The 17,564-nt window shown below is 50.1% G+C and overlaps 1 long non-coding RNA gene across 1 annotated transcript; it reads right to left on the bottom strand.

The window, feature by feature from the left end:
* Positions 1-9,008: 9,008 nt before the first annotated feature.
* LOC311586936 lies at positions 9,009-13,206 on the bottom strand. Its single transcript, XR_014775701.1, has 3 exons — positions 13,129-13,206; positions 11,606-11,696; positions 9,009-9,223 (listed from the first exon to the last, which is right to left on the bottom strand). It is a non-coding gene; the product is annotated as an uncharacterized lncRNA (long non-coding RNA).
* Positions 13,207-17,564: the final 4,358 nt, after the last annotated feature.

The raw sequence follows: 17,564 nt of genomic DNA, 5'->3' as shown, positions 1-17,564 counted from the left end.
GGGCCCATGAGGAGGCAGGGCATCATGGGAACTTATGGTCCAAGCTGCTCATCTCGTGACAGTCAGGAGGCAGTACAATGGCTGTACTGGTGGGGTTTGTGCTCTCCTCCTTTTATTACACTCAGCTCCCCCCCCCATAAGGCGATCCTGCCTGAAAGCACCCCTGTAGACACCCAGGGGTGTGCGGCCCAATCCAATCATGTTGACCGTCAGCATCAGCCACCACGTGCAGCAAACATTAACTGGGTGACTTTGTGAAGACTCTGTTTCCATACAGGGTCACATTCAGAGGTACACAGGGTGTGAACAAATCTTTCCAGGAGCCTCCGCTCACAACAGCATTCACTAAAACCTGCCGGGAAGCAATTAAAATGGCTCATCTGCAAGGCTGGTGGCTGAACACGTGGAGAGGACGTGGAATCGCAAACCACAGACCTTTGCAGAGGGACCAAGACACACTGACTTCCCTGAACACAAAGCCTCAGCTTCATGCAGTACAGGGCTGGGGACAGGTGCTCAGCCTTGGCTTTTGACTAGGACTTTCCCTATGGCTTCCTGCTGCTTCTTCTGTTTTTTTTTTTCTTCCCACCTTAATATATATTTGAGACAGGGTTTCTCTGTGTAGCCTTGGCTGTCCTGGACTTGCTTTGTAGACCAGACTGGCCTGGAACTCACAGCAATCCGCCTGCCTCTGCTTCCTGAGTGCTGGGATTAAAGGCGTGCGCCACCACACCTGGCTTTTTTTTTTTTTTTGCATACCAGGCATTCTTAACCCCTTTTTACTTTCTTCAAATATGAAGATGTTTCTGGTTCCAAGGCGTGATGTGTGGAATGGAAACTGGTTCTCCCTCTGTCCCCCTTCTCGGTAGCTAGCTGTGCGCTATCCACCATCAGCAAGCCTGATGAACGCTAACTGTGACAAATCCCTGAATAATAGTTGTTATTACTTTTGGGTGCCACCAAAACGGAAGCCCTCTCAGTGGGGAGCGCTAGGTGAGACCAAATCATCAAAACTTCAAGCTTCCTGGTCTGTGAAGGAATCCTCTCTGGTCATCACGTCCCGGCTGAAGGCAGCAGGTGCCCCGGGAGCGGTCTGGCTCCCAGAGGGTCAGAAACAACTGGAATGTCACAGCCCCCCCCCCCTTTTGCCTAAATGACTGAAGACACAGAGTACCGAGAACAGCGCAATTTTCTCAGGCGAGTGTAATAAACACTGTGGACTGTCAGAGGGAAACAGGAACAGAATGAAAAATGCCTTCAGGTGTGAAACATAAAGTTCTCAGGGTCTTCATGTGCCTAACGGCTCCGGGGGCAATAAGCGTGGTCAGAAATTTCCCCAAGGAAGTTAATATCTATTGGTGTCACCTCTGAGCCAGTCAGAACCGTCACGATTGCTCACTCTACCAAAAGGCTTTGCTGCACCAGACTGTGTGTGACAGGACCATGTTGAGAGACAGTCAACCGCACACTCATCATGACCAAGTATATTTCTGAGGGGTAGTGGGCTTTAGTCATGCACTTTTAACATGCAGAGATAGACTCTATTTTCTGATTGAATCTTCCACTTGGGTCGAAGCAAAGAGACGTAATGCTGCCCGGCGTCCCGTGACCAGGATTTTCTGAGCCCCACCATGAAGCGGGGTCCCCTACTTTTACATGGAGAGCAGTGAGGCCTTTCACAGAGCGAAGCTGGCCACAAGCATGCATTTAAACAGCTGGCCTGGTGGCACTCGGAAGCAAAGCAGCCAAAAACACAAAACGGAATCCAATCAGGAGCAGAATCCAAATGCTCCTTTGCCCAGCATTGAGCAGTGAGGTCCCCTGAACATTGGGGGGGGGAGGGGGCTACTGTGATCAGGATCTCAAAGTCACCCCACTCTCTAGGGTGCTCCCCTCAACAATCTGCCCCATCTGGCTTCATTTCTCACCAGATGGCCAGCTCCTCTCATCCAGTGTGGAGGAGGAGTCTGGGAAGGCCACATCCCCCTCCGCACTGTGGCATCCTGAGGGCAGATGGACTTAGCACGGGTTTTTGAATTCAGTTCTGAGGCCGGATGAGTGAGCTCCCACGGACAGGGACCTCCACTATTTATGGCTCTCTGTGGTCTTCACTGTGTCTGGCTGGGACATTTTAGGGCCAAGGTTTCAAAGGGCAACAAAGAGAAGAGCAGCAACCCTGTGTCCGGATGCTGCAGGACTTTGTGGGGGATGTTAAGAAGGCTCGATTGTTGAGCCGGGCATGGTGGTGCATGTCTTTAATCCCAGCACTTGAGAGGCAGAGGCAGGCAGATTGATGTGAGTTTGAGGCCAGCCTGGTGCACAAAACCAAGTCTAGGACAGCCAAGGCTACACAGAGAAACCCTGTCTTGAAAAACAAACAAACAAACAAACAAACAAACAAAACAAAAAAAAAGAAGGCTCGATTTTAAAGGAGAGTCTCCCATGGGTCTCTGCTTCTGACAGCGCCGAAGAATGACACACAGAGGGCTGGCTGCAGATCAAGATCAATAGAAAACCAGCTTCGTCCACTGCCCCATGTCTGTCCCCTCACCCACGTCGCCCCGTTAGCGCCTCCTTCTGTCTCACTGAGCCTTATAAATCCCCTCATCAGTCTCAGGCACCTCTGGTCACTTGCGAACCACAGCGCGCATCCTTGCAGTGTTCCACGCTCCAGGCCTTCTCTGGTCTTCTGTGAGATCCGTGAGATCTGTCTGACCATGATATCCCATCCTGCCCTCTCCAGTGACGTCAGCATGCTTGCACCAGCATCTCCGTGCTCTGTACTGCTGAGGGAGTGAGGTCTTTATGTGTGATATTTCACTCATCAATCGCATCCGTGGCCCCATATCACAGACATAAAGTGCTTAAAGAAGTCAAAGAATTTATAGATTCCACAAATCACCCCGCTGCTGTGTGAAACCTGGGTTGTTTTTCCCCCCCTGGTCCCATGAGACTGGAAGGACCTTAGTGGCAAACTGTGCCATACTGTGGGGTGCCTGGTGAACGGCAGGAAGAGTCCAAGAAGCACCGAGCCCTGCGTGGGGGAGCCACTGGCGACATCTTCTCCCATTCCTTGCAGCTCACGTTACTGCTGTGGACGTCTTGACTTCCTCTATGAAGCCTTCAGTCTTGTCCCCGTGGCTGTCCAGCTTTGGTGCCCAGCACAGCCATGTGGAAGCAGTGAGTTGAGCCTGTTGGGCGTGCTTACGATTGGCGTGGTTTGAGGGAGGGGCCCAGAGTCAGCGGCTCATGGCTGGGTGGGTGAGGTTGGGTTCCACTGGCCGCATGCGGCGTGTGAGGCGTCTCCCAGCAGCTGAGTGATAACACACAGGTGCGAAAGGCAGCTCCGTCTGTCTCCTAGTGCTGTACAGCAAGTGACACCGCGAGTTAAAAGAGAAGGGAAAGACACACCTGTTGGGCTAGTGACACAAGGGGTGAGAATGGTAAAAGGAATGCCACTTCGAATGTCAAAAGCCAGAAATACATTCTCGGTTGGCTGCACGATACTAATTTATTGTCTTTGTGTTTTCCATGTTCACTTCTGCAAACGAAACAAACAACAAGCAAAAGCAGTTCAACAGTGTTTTAAAAATTTCCAATTCTTAAAAACAAAAAGATTTTTCTTTTAAATTGTATGTGTATGGGTGTTTCGCAGTATGTTTGTGCACCGTGTGCCTGCCTGTAGCGCCCACGAAGACCAGGTTTCCACTTCCGGAAGGCCGGTCCAAGGCTCTGATTGCTTCCGGATGAGAACAGATGGACCTTGAGGTCAAAGGTCAGGTTCCTTTCTCAGGACCTGCTAGAGCACTTTAGGGCAAGGCCCCTGAGCTAGGCAGGGTGTGGAAAGAGATTTTTTTTTTCTCCACAGATTGTTACGGTTTAGCTATTTTAGAACGAAACTGCTGGTATCAGACAGCAGTGGAGGAGAAATCCATAATCCTGCGATAATACCAAAAGTGTTACAGATCCTCATTAGGCTGCTTGCTAAGCATGGCGGGCACCCGACACCAGCCAGAAGGCAGGCCCTGCCAGTGCTGCACTGGCATTCGGCACCGACTTAGCCACAGCGATGGAGCAGACCTCAGCAGCTGCCAAAGCAGCTTCACCATATTGCTGCCTTGACCAGCAATCAAGCCCCAGGAGTCCAGAGATGACTCTTCCTAGTCTCAGACAGTCATGGTGGAGGAATGGCACAAGCACCTGAGGGCAAGCCAGCTAGCTTCGGTTTATAAACCTTGGCCAGTGGGGGGAGGGCTTTGTGGGTGAATGTGTCTGATTCCATGGGGCTCAAGGTACCAGGATGCTTAATCTACATGCAGTGGTACAGTAGCCTGGGGTCCTCTCGCAAGAAGGAGAACACAGTGCTTAACTATCCTATGGGTGGGGGGGGAGAACTCCCAGGTACTATTAAAGGTCATTTGCTGAAGGCTAGGATCTCCTCAGCATATAGTGGGGGTATTTGCAGGATCCCCCCAGCTTGCTTAACAGGTTTTATCAGGAAGAGATCTGGCCTGTAATCTTCCCTGAAGGGATATGTGATGTTCCTTATAGGATCTGGGGATCCCCAGATCGGGTGAAGAGAGAACCCCGCTGAGAAACGGAGTCTATCATAATAGACCGAGCTCAGCTGGCTATCCGGATATGTCAGACTCGGACCTTTCCAGCAGCACCCCACACAGGAGAAGGCTTTGGCTCATCCTGAACTAGAGCTGTATATGATTGTGAGCTGCCATGTGGGTGTTGGGAACAGAACCTGGGTCCTCTGGGAAAGCAGCCAGTGCTCTCGACTGCTGAGCCATCTCCCCACAACCTGAATCCAGTTCTTACTTGTTGCAACAGTCGGAAATACAGCTACCAGCCACACTAACATTCTCCAAGTGATGTTCTGCCCATAGATTCCAACCCCTTGACCTCATTATGAGCCATGAATTCAAAGTTAATCACTTCCATGGGGAGGGACGTCTCTTCTGGTCTCTGCATCATGACACGAAAGAAAAGCAACGGTTGCTCCACAGGGAGCTAAAGAGAACTTCAGGAAGTTTCCTTGGAGACTGTGCTGGGTGGCTTTTTTTTTCTTCTTCTTAACTTGACACAAGCTGTAGTCATTTGGGAGATGGGACTCCCAACTGAGACATGCCTCCACCAGATTGGCATATAGACAAGCATGTCAGGCATTGTCTTGGTTTTACCCCAGTTTTACCCCAGGGTAGGTGGTCCTGGGTTATATGAGAAAGCAGGCTGAGTAAGCCATGGAGCGCGAGCCAGTAAGCAGTGTTCCTCCATGGTCTCTGCTTCAGCTCCTGCCTCCAGGGTCCTGCCTCCAAGTTCTTGCCTCCAGGTTCTTGCCTCCAGGGTCCTGCCTCCAGGTTCCTGTCTCCAGGTTCCTGCCTCCAGGTTCTTGCCTCCAAGTTCTTGCCTCCAGGTTCCTGCCTCCAGGGTCCTGTCTCCAGGTTCCTGCCTCCAAGTTCTTGCCTCCAGGTTCCTGCCTCCAGGGTCCTGCCTCCAGGTTCCTGTCTCCAGGTTCCTGCCTCCAAGTTCTTGCCTCCAGGTTCCTGCCTCCAGGGTCCTGCCTCCAGGTTCCTGTCTCCAGGCTCCTGCCTCCAGGTTCCTGCCTCCAGGTTCCTGCCCTGATTTCCCGCAGTGATGGAGTGTGCGATAAGTCCTTTCGCCTTCCCCTCCCTCCCGCCCAAAGTTGCTTTTGGTCATAGTCTTCAGAGGGTTTCAGCAATAGAAACCCTAAGTAAGATAAAGACTGTGAATGACCAAATCTGCATATTCGAGAGGTGTTTGTATAGTGTTTGCCATGCAAGCATTTCTCTTAAATAATTGGCGATGTTCGCATACCACTGAGGGCTCCAATATGCCCCTGGCCTTTAAGGAGCTCCTTTGAACATGGTAGACTTTTTCTGTCACTGTGAGCGTAACTGTAGATGTCCTCAGGGTCCTTTACGAAGGATAAGCACTAAATCACAGCCCAGCTGGCCACAGGGCACGGATCATTACTTAGAATCAGGTTGGGATTACAGCAGAAGTCTCCCCTGAATGTGTGTGCCTGTCTGTGTGAGGGGGGGGGCTCAGGTGGAGAGAGGGAGGGATGTGGATGGAGCAGGGGCAATGTGGTCCCACTCACGTCAATAGCTGCCTCTCTTCCTCCTCAGGCTGATGCCCAGGGGGAACAGTCTGGAACCCCCAGAGCAGCCCCCAGAGGCTGTCCTGGAGTCCCAAAGGCAGTAGGAAGTACTGGTTGGAATCAGACTGCCCATTGTGGAGGTAGGTGGTCCTGGGTCACATGAGAAAGGTCGTGGGTGTGACCTCTTGGGGCTGGCCCAGGGATGACCATTTCAGACAGGTGGTGAAAGGTCATCTGTCCACTGCATCCTGGCTCCAAGCTGTCATGTGCCACTGCATCCTAGCTCTAAGCTGTCATGTGCCCACTGCATCCTGACTCCAAGCAGTCATGTGCCCACTGCATCCTGGCTCCAAGCTGTCATGTGCCCACTGCATCCTGGCTCCAAGCTGTCATGTGCCCACTGCATCCTGGCTTCAAGCTGTCATGTGCCCACTGCATCCTGGCTTCAAGCTGTCATGTGCCCACTGCATCCTGGCTCCAAGCTGTCATGTGCCTACTGCATTCCTCTCCTTATGGATCACCTGGAGGAAAGGCTGGGAAAGCATCAGGTCTGGTTACACTGTGTTGCTACAAGCTTCTAGGGACCACACCCCATGATGCTTGCTACTGGGTAGGATAAAGATCTCTGATGTTTGGGGATCAAGGCGAGAGCAGGAAGCACATGCAAAAAACAAACAAACAAACAAACAAAAACAAAAACAAAAACAAAAAGTCACTGTAGACTGTAGCACATCACATAATTTCACTCACACAGCATATTATGGAAAAGAGCTAAAGACAAAAAAAAAGTCTGTTGGGGGTTGGGAAGGGACCAACTTCACTGGGGCTGTTGCTAGTGTGTTTTGTCCTATTTTCTGAAATGCACAGAAATGTATCCTAAGTAGAGTGGATGTGACCATGTGCACTGTAACTAGTTTTTGTATAAAGAGAAACTAAATCACCAGACACTGTAGAGTTGCAAGGAGACAAAGCAGGCAGCAGGCAGCCGTTCCTGGAAGAGTAGGGGACATGGGATGAGGAAACTCCAGAGAATGAAATGAGTATAAAAGTCTAAAAGTATAAGGTATAATAAGGCCTGTGGTTCTACAGATTGGCCAGAGGGTACCAGAGAGACAGAGGGAGGGGATGTTCCAAAGATGTGGATCTTGGGCAGCCCTGCTGTGTTAGCTGCGTTGTCACCGGGTACCAAAGCATCTGCCAGCATCCCTGCAAGGACAGTGCCATAGATGATGCTGGAGAGAAAGAGAGAGAGGCTAGGCATCTCCTCCCCTGCCCCGTCTGTTTGCTAACCTGACAGGACATGAGGAGGAAGAGAAATGCATTCTCACAGGCTGGGAAACCCACAGCCAAGGTACTGGTGGGTTTGGAAAATGGGGAGGGATGCCCTCCACTGCCAAGATGGAGGCTTAGTGCTTTGTCCTTTTGCCCCCCAGGGTGCCGGAAGCAGAGGGCTAAAGGGCAAGTGGCTAGATGCAGCCTCTTTTATTAGGGCCCAAGTTCCATTCATGAGGGAAGAGCCTTTATGGCCCAATGCCTTCTTAAAAAACCCCATCTTTTAACCTTTTTTGTTTTTGTTTTGACACAGAGTTTCTTTGTGTACCCTTGGTAGTTCTGGACTCACTTTGTAGACCAGGCTGGTCTTGAACTCACAGAGATCTGCCTGCCTCTGCCTCCCTGAGTGCTGGGATTAAAGGCATGCACCACCACGCCTGGGTCACTTTTTGACATTAAAAGAATTAGGTAGCATAAAATGAGTCAGATTTAAACCCAGTTAAACATATAATCCAGCCAGATTTTTCTGGTGTAGACTAAGGCAGGAGAATGCTTGGAGTCCGGGGGCAGTCTCAGCAACTTCGTGAGACCCTATGTGAAATAAAAGAGCAAAGCTGGCCTGGAGACAGCTCGCATGGTGGCATGCTTGCGGAGCATGCGCAAAGCCCTCGGGTCAATCCCAGTTACCACAAAAAGCCCATAAAGTCAGTGGTGCCAGCCGCACTCAGAATGCTGAGCTACCCTGAGCAGAAGCCGGCCCAGCACCCACTCTCCAGCAGCCACTGGCCTCCTCTAAGCTACTCACTGTCTCCAGCTGTTTCAAATAAATGGCACCAATCAATACGTGCCCCTTTGCATCTGGCTTCTTTCATTTAGCATATTTGTGTCTTGTATTTAATGAGGTTAGCGAGCCCGGAGAGAGTCTTGTCGTTGGAGACAGGTGGGGGAAGGGGGAAGGGGGAGGCAGCCTTGTGAAGTGAAGCATCAGGACTCATTATGGGCTGGCATGACTCATCTCCAGGCATCCCTCCCACACAGGCTGCAGCTATCCCTGGCATCTCAGGATCACCTGCACCGCGACCAGGCCCCAAGGGATGGCTGAGCCCCTCCTCTGGTCAGCTTTGTCACACAAGATGCTCTTGCTCAGGACAAAAGCAGAAAAGGAATTTCTAAAAATTCTGTGTGTGTGTGTGTGTGTGTGTGTGTGTGTGTGTGTGTGTGTGTGAGCGCGTGCTAATTAGGTAACTCAAGAAGCAGGGTTTGGGGTTAATTAGCCCTTGAACTGTCAAGACTAATTGTGTCCAGTGAGTCCTGACATTTCTAAGGATAATTAAGAAGCTGGTTGTCACATTTTACAAAGGCCCAACTACTGTGGTCTTCTTTGTTTTCCCCAGTGCATAAATGTGGAAACATTTGAGGAACCTTACCTCCTGCTACATGTAGCTCCTTAGATGAAATACTGTGTTTTAAAAGGACTTTTACAATATATATTAATATCCATATATATGCATATGTATCAGTGAAACAATAACCCCATTAATGGATGAAGCATTAAAAATATCTAATGTCACTGGAGGTAATAGTAGCGGGTTGACACTGACCATGTGCTCGCTGTCTTCCAGGCACTGTAGTTCAAGGACCATAAGAGCCATGAGGCAGACGTCCTCGCTCTTGTCCTCAATTAACCGAGAGGAAAATGGAGGCGCAGGGAAGTCGTCTGAGTGTTTCAGGGCCACACAGGCATCTGACGACACCGCTGGTTCTGTCTGCCACGTGGTCTTCACTGCTGGACTCTCAGCTATGCACACACTGCATATATTTCTGTAGAATGAGCGAGTGAGACAGCATTCCCCACACCCATTGCAACCCTGTCGGAAAGCATCTATTAACCTCAGATTTGCATCCAATTCTGTTTTTTAAAAAAAGTTTATTGAGTGCACTATTTGTGTATGAGTGTTTGCATACGTGTGTGCCACCTGTGTGCCTGGAGTCCATGGAACTGGAGTCATAGACAGCTGTGTGAGCCACCATGTGGGCGCTGGGAATGGAACCTCGGTCCTCTGCAGGAGTAGACAGTGCTCTTAACTACTGAGCCATCTCTGCAGGCCCTGGTACCTTATCTTTTACAAATCACATTTAAGTCAAGAAATGACCACACCGATATTTAACTCCTCTTGCCCTCCTCATGTGGTGTTGTAATGGTATCTACCTCTGTCTTTGTTTATGCATCAGTTAGTGGGTGAGTGACATGCAGTAATACATTTTGACACTGTTTGACACCATGAGATGACAGTGGTTGAGTGGTGCTGTATCTGGAATGTGCGGAAGCAGAAGTTGTTGGAAGGCCAGGCGTGGTGGCGCACGCCTTTAATTCCAGCACTCCGGAGGCAGAGGCAGGCGGATCGCTGTGAGTTCAAGGCCAGCCTGGTCTACAAAGCGACTCCAGGATAGCCAAGGCTAACACAGAGAGACCCTGTCTGGAAAAAACCACAAAACAAAACAAAAAACCAGAAGTTGAGCCGGGCGTGGTGGCGCATGCCTTTAATCCCAGCACTCGGGAGGCAGAGGCAGGCGGATCGCTGTGAGTTCGAGGCCAGCCTGGTCTACAAAGGGAGTCCAGGATGGCCAAGGATAACACAGAGAGACCCTGTCTCAAAAAACCAAAAAAAAAAAAACAAAACAAAACAAAAAAAAACCAGAAGTTGTTGGAAGGACCCTGCTGTTCGAGGTTGCAGTCCTCCAGGTCCAGATACCCACTCCGAGCTCGGTGTTAGGCGCAGGCCTCCCTCTCCCCAGCAGGGCCTCTGGCTCTCTGCCTGACTCCATCTGGAGAGTGTCTTTAGACATAGATGCCCCTAGCCACGCTTGATATATGGCCCTTGACCCAGCTCGCTGCTAGCTCTGCCCTCCCAAGTAAAGTTGAACTAGCTCCCTGAAATGGTTCCTGGATTGGCCGTTCTCTGTCGTGCTCACGGCCTTCTGTGCCCTACGCTTTGCCTTTTTCTTCTTCTGCCTTTGTGGACTGGTGGCCAATAGTCCCTCAGAGAAGAGGAGACCCACAAGAAGTGTTTCTGCTTTCTGGCATATTTATCCAGAATGGATATCCAGAATCCAAACACCCAAATCCAAACTCTGCAGGCACAGGGAGGAGACAGAGACGTACAAACACGGTCTCAGAAGAACCTCACCTCAGCTCCCTCAACCAGCATTTGGGTCTTCAGGCTTTGGAAAATAAAACTCTTCTGTTTAAGCCACTGTGCTATGGCGCTCCACCCAGCCTTCCAAAATAAAATTTAGACATAGGGAGTACGGGCCGAGGGAAATGGGATGCAATTGACACAAATGGATTCTTGAGTTTTTGTCAGTGGGTAAGAGAGGCCACAGCAGGCTTCTGGACAAGAGTAGCATGACAAGCAGCCGTTCAACCTATTTGATTAATTCAGCAATCATTTATTAGGGAGCTGCCCCACCCCAGGGATGATTTGTCTGGGAGTGGCAGTGATGCATATAGAACATCACAAATGGTGATGTCAAAGGAATCCACTACAGTAACAAACAAACAAACAAACACTCCCCACCCCCACCCCCCCCACCCCCCCACCCCCCGCCAAAATCAGAAGCCAGGACAGACTGGGGAGAGGGGCAGGGCAGGGCTCTGGGGAGAAGCCTTTCATCCTGATCTTCCATGGTACTTTCCAATCTGCTTTTTGTAAATGGTATCATGATTTGTGCTTCTGTGCATATGTGTGTCAGTGTGTGTGCTGAGCGCAGTAGCCGAGGCAGGTCAAAGTTGGATCTCCCTAGAACTGGAATTCCGGGGGCTGGGAATTGAACTTGGATCCTCTGGAAGAACGGTATGTGCTCTTTTTTTTATTATTAATTAATTAATTTATTATGTATACAGTATTCTGCCTGCATGTCTACCTGCAGGCCAGAAGAGGGCACTAGATCACATTATAGATGGTTGTGAGCCACCATGTGGTTGCTGGGAATTGAACTCAGGACCTTTGGAAGAGCAGCCAGTGCTCTTAACCTCTGAGCCATCTCTCCAGCCCACGGTATGTGCTCTTAACCACAGAGCTATCTCTCTCCAGCCGTTGGTCAGCACTGGAAGGCCCGCTTACTACCACCAGACCAGCCTCTTTCTGCTTTTGAAAGTTCTGAATGGAAGACCAGTGAGCTGCCCTCCTTATTTGACCCTACCTGACCCGATGTTTAGTCCCAGGCAGTGTAGTCCTCAGAGTCTGTCTTCGCAGCTGAACCGGGCAGGAGAGCCTCGCCTCACCTCCTGAACCTGGTTTCAGGGGAACAGGATTTTTAAAAACAATTGTACTGGCATAGTTTTAAAATCTATCTTTATTTTGGCTTCTTAAATCTCTTTCTTCCTTCTCCACCCCAATCCCTTCCAACACCCCAACATCAGGTAGGAGAGAAAGGAGGTTAGTGGGGAGAGGGGGAGTAGCGTTCCTTAGCTACTTCCTGCTGTTTAGGGTTGTCAGCTTCAGTGGGGGCAAGTCCAATCCTCATTTCAGATACTTTCAACGTTTTCTCCTCAAAATTGCATCAACAGCAACCAGGAGCAGCAGGGAAAGCACCAGCGACCTTCTTCTTTCTTGGAGCCCCCAGTCTCTCTCTGGATCTGGCATTTACTCCCACTGACAAAGACCACGCCCTTGCACAAGGCCGTTCCCAGCTGACAAATGTCACGGGCCCTCTCATGAGGCAGTTGTCAGCTGTGGACAAACTGGAACAGCCCCCATATCCCATGCCTGGGATTAAAACAAAAAAAAAAACATGTTTGCCCTTGAAACATGACTCTAAAATCTAGCCAACTCCCCCAAACTCCAGCAGACTCAGGGTGACACCACCCCTCAGCTTGGCCCAGTGCATTTCTGTACCCATCACACATATCAAACAACATATCGCCAAGTGGGTAAGGATTGGAAAAGCTAAGCCAAACCAAACAAATAATATACAAATAAAACAATACCAATAACTTAAAGAAACAGGAGAGTCATGGCGACAAGTTGTTCCTCAGTCTAATAGGCAGGAAAATGGTACCCAGAGATGCCCACATCCTAAGAACTTGTGAATAGGTGTCAGTACTTGGGAGGCAGGGGCAGGATCGCTGTAAGTCCAAGGCCAGATTGATCTACGTAGAAACACACACAACATAGCTGGGTCTGAAGACGGAGGAGGGAGCCACAAACTAAAGTGCCAGGGCAGCCCGCCCCCCCCACCCATGCCTGTCCCCCCAACCCCCCCACCCCCCTACCTCCCCCCCTCCCCCACCCCCCCACCCCCCACCTCCCCCCCTCCCCCACCCCCCCCACCCCAGAGGCTTCGAGCAACAAGGAAGTGGGCGGGGTTTCTTCTGGAGCTTCCATAAAGGCACGCAGACTTGCCCCCCACCCTTGATTTTAGCCCACAGAGACCCTCAGTCAGGTGCTAACCTACAGCTTTGCTGTATTAAGTCCTTTGTCACCTCACTTCCTGTCACTCAGATGGCCTGGCCTGCTCGTTTGCATTGTGTTCGCCCTTAGAGCTGGCTTCACAGAACCAGGCCCTTAAGCTCTGAGTTATTTACTGCAGTATCGGTAAGCCGAGCGTAGGGCCTGCCACGTGGGAGATCCAGTAACTCAGTGGATAGAAACTCAACCAAGGCTGCAGGGGGGGGGGGGGGCAGGGGGGGTAGGGACAGGACGGGGGGGGGGCGCTCACAGGACCTCCAGAGGCAAGCGTCAGAGCTTCTTTTCAGACACAATGAGGTCAAGTCTGATGTCGTCATTGATGTATATATGCTGCGTTGAATTGAGTTACTGTGAACGGTAACCATGACAACGAGAACTCTTCTTCTCAGGGGGGAGAATAGTGAGCCATTCAGACCTTTGTACAAGGCAACCCCATGTCTCTTTTCATGAAGAACGTTAACAACATGGTCGACAATAGTCAATGGCTCTCCCTATGTGGTGCACTGAAGATCCTTCTGGAAAAGCTTTCCTGGGCACGCTCCTTCTAAAATTACCTTTATTTCTGGAAAGCAACGAGCCATTCACAAATCCTCATTGTTAGGGAGAGATGTTGAAGCTGCTGTTTAGAAAGGCTGGGGTGGGCATAAAGCGAATAAGCATCACGGCCTCCTCCTCTTTCTGCCATTGGTTAATTACCTTCCACTGTTACGAGTGGGGATTCCAGAAGCCAGCGGTCACAGAATCCAGAGACAGCCACCCAGGCAAGGGTCTACAGCAGCACTCTCTTCCCTTCTGTGCCTTTAAGTCACCTCACTGGGCTCTCTGCATACCTCGGCTCTTCTGGCAAGGCCAAGCAGCCTCAGGCTGACACGGAAAGCACGTCCCTAGAACAGCCTGTGAGGAATTGACTGGCTTGCCCAGCATGCAGGGGCCATCCTCCACTACCTACCCACCCGGCTTTCCGATAGCTACGCTCCTTTGAGGGGTTCTCTTCCTCTCTCCCCACATTGAGCCTTACGCACCAGAGAGCTATGCTTTCTTCTTGCTTCAAGGCTTCTTGCAAGGATTCCCCCCCACCCCCACCTGCACCCCACCACAAAACGACCCATTTGAACTTTGCATGTGGTTTGCGCAGTTCCCAGAGCTGACTGTTGTCGGCAGGGATGGCTCTTTCATCACACTTTGCAGTGTTAAGAGGCTCCTGTGGGGGTGGGGTGGAGGGGGTGGAGAGTTGACTCAGTTAAGAGCGCCCGCTACTCTTGGGGAGGACTTGAGCTTGGTTCCCAGCACCCACATGGAGGCTCACAACAGGCTGTAACTCTGGTATCAGGGGATCTGATGCCCTGGTATGACGTCTGCAGACACTGGACACACACTAGGTACACATAAATACAGGCAGAAAAAAAATACACACAGAAGAGCTGGAGAGATGATGGCTCAGAGGTTAAGAGCATTTTGGCTGCTCTTTCAAAGGTCCTGAGTTCAGTTCCCAGCAACCACATGGTGGCTCACAACCATCTATGGAGAGATCTGGTGCCCTCTTCTGGCCTGCAGGAGTACATGCAAGCAGAGCACTGTATACATAAATAAATCTTTAAAACAAAACAAAACAAACACATAAAATAAATAAATCTTAATTGATGAGACAAGGGCAATGATGATGACGACTTCCTAGTGCTTTTCCAGGCCAATTGGCTTTTCTTCTCAGGACAAGATATAACCTTGGCAAGTGATGGACCTAAATTTGTCCCCAGAGGCAGAGAGAAGCAACCTCTCCCTTTCCACATCACAGTTGTCATCTGCTCTGGGCTCCGGTGACACCCGTGTGCCCCAGGCACTGGCAGAGACAGGGGGATAAGTCATAAGGAGTCACCAGGAAGTGGATGATAAGCTCTGAGGTCTGGGGAGTTGCCCCACAATCTTTGCTTCTTCGTTCATGGTTTACAGCTTCGGTGACTGTAGGTCTCTGATAGCCGCATATCAAGATCAGGAAATATTTAACAGGCGACTAATCTACTTGAAGTGCTCTACATTAATGTGACCAGGCCAGCAAGGAGTCCGGTACCATGACCAGGCATCCACCCGGTGACTGAGAGGCTGCGGTCTCAGCCTGGCCCTAGCATTTCTCCCTCCGTGACGGGAGGACTATGGCGGTGCAGAATTAGTTATTCCCTGGGAACAGCAGACTTCGACAAGAACAGCCTTGCCAAACCAGTCATCAACAGCCAGGGAGGAGGAAGGCCTCGCTTAGCACAAGTGGGGAAAAAAAAGGCAAGAATTGGGGGGCTCTGCCATTCTATTCAGTAGGCAGCATCTTGGGCTTGGCATGGCAGTACCAGTGTGATCTAAGCAGTTGTGAGGCAAAGGTATGAAAATCAAGTGTTAGACTTCCTCCTCCTCCACCACATCTCAAAAAAAAAAAAGGGCTACATCTGTTTAAGGAATCTGAGAAACAACAGACAGGACCCAGGACAGGAAAATGAGGTCTCTTAATTCCTTCATCGAGACAGGATAACAGGCTCAGAGGTAGTGTTTGCCTGGCGCGAGCGAGGCCTTGGGTCAGTCCCTGGCACGGAGCAGAAAAACCCAACAAGGAAGTAAAAGGAATGAAGGTGAGTGAGGCAGAGAAGAGAAGGTGACCTGCAGAGAGTGTGCCGGAGGGGACTAGAGGCTTGAGAGGCTGCCATGGCTTTAGAAAGGAGAAGAGAAGCAACGCCAAGCACACCTGGGAGGTTGTGAGCCTTGGGAGCAAGAAGGAAGGGGGCTCTGTGGAGGACGCCTGTTTTGTACAAAGACAGTGAATGGATAATCTCCGGAGTCAACGCACTGCTCAGATGACCAAGCTTCTTTTTTCCCCCCTCCTGTCCCAAATTCTCTCTCCTCAACCATCCCTTGTATGAGTTACTCTCACGTAGCTGTGACCCAAAGACCTGGCAGAGACAGCTTAAAAGAAAGAAAAATCAGCCAGGCCGTGGTGGCGCATGCCTGTAATCCCAGCACTCGGGAGGCAGAGGCAGGCGGATCACCATGAGTTTGAGGCCAGCCTGGTCTACAAAGTGAGTCCAGGACATCCAAGGCTATACAGAGAAACCCTGTCTCAAAAAACCAAAAAAGAAAAGAGAAAAGAAGAAAAAAAAAGAAAGAAAAGAAAAGAAAGGAAAAGAAAAAAAAAAACCTGGGCTGGCGAGATGGCCAAGTTAAAAGAAGAGGCTACTGCTCCTCTAGAGGGCCCGAGTTCAATTCCCAGCACCTACCTGGTGGCTCACCACCACTGATAATAGGATCTGGTTTCCCCTTCTGGGATGCAGGCAGACAGACATAAACAATACACAGATAAGTACATTTTTGAAAAGAGCCAAGATTTATTATTTTGGCTCTTGTCTTCAGAAGATTCAGTTGACAGTTGCATAGCTCTGGGCTCTTGGTCAGAACAGCACGGTGGGGGCAGCATACGCTTTACTTTGTGCACAGGAAGCAGAGACAGAGCAACAGGAAAGAGTATTCTGGAGAGGCAGCCCCTGGAGACATCCTCCAGCTAAGTTCCCGATCTACTGGCTGGGCACTGATCATTTAAAACACGAGTCCGTGTGTGTGTGTGTGTGTGTGTGTGTGTGTGTGTGTGAGAGAGAGAGAGAGAGAGAGAGAGAGAGAGAGAGAGAGAGAGAGAGAGAGAGAGAGAGAGAGAGAGATTTAATATTTATTTTTGGCATTTAATATTTCTTTTTTTTGTTTGTTTTTGTTTTTCTTTTTTCGAGACAGGTTTCTCTGTGTAGCCTTGGCCATCCTGGACTCACTTTGTAGACCAGGCTGGCCTTGAACTCACAGCAATCCGCCTGCCTCTGCTTCCCGAGTGCTGGGATTAAAGGCATGCACCACCACACCATGCTGGCATTTAATATTTCAACTGTAAGTCTTGATATAGATTCTTTGTTACCTTGTGTAAAACAGAAGGAGGAAGGAAGGTTTATATAATGTTTTCTTTGAGCACAGAGCAACATACATAGCACTGAGCTACCTTTAAAATGACCCAGTTCAAGCAGTGGTGGCACACGCTGTAATCCCAGCATTTGGGAGGCAGAAGCAGGTGGATCACTGTGAGTTCGAAGCCAGCCTGGTCTAGAGAGTGAGTCCAGGACAGCCAAGGCTACACAGAGAAAAACTAAAAAAATAAAATAAAATAAAATGACTGATTTCAAGCCAACAGCCCAGCTCTAGGGAGACACCATCTCCTGTCAGGATGGAATCCAGGGTGTGAGCCAGAAGTCACCGCCAAAGCCACAGGAGAAGCTCGGCACATCATCACAAGAAGGGCTGCATGCTCCTGGGGATGTAGAATTTGTGTGAAATTTTAAGATAAGTTAAAAAAAAACCCTGCAAAATCAGATGAACACTTTCAGTGAGTGATGACTAGCCACAGACCCAGAATTCCACATTCTGATGGAAACTCCTAGGTCAGCATCCGGGAGTCAGTGGCTGTCCTAGGACTCGCTTTGTAGACCAGCGCGGCCTCGAACTCACAGAATCCATCTACCTCTGCCTCCCAAGCGCTGGGATTAAAGGCGTGCGCCACTGCCCACTGCACTCTCACCTTTTATTGAGAGAATCTAGTATCATGTGCTAGGCAGATGCTGAAAGGCCGATGCCTACATAAATATATTGTCAGTAGGAATCTTAAACACGGAGAGGCGAAA

Source organism: Acomys minous (assembly GCF_964271855.1).
Source record: "Acomys minous genome assembly, chromosome: 16".
NCBI classification, from domain to species: Eukaryota; Metazoa; Chordata; class Mammalia; order Rodentia; family Muridae; genus Acomys; species Acomys minous.
Note: the sequence above shows the minus strand (reverse complement) of the source record. Positions and strands in the feature narration are given on the sequence as shown.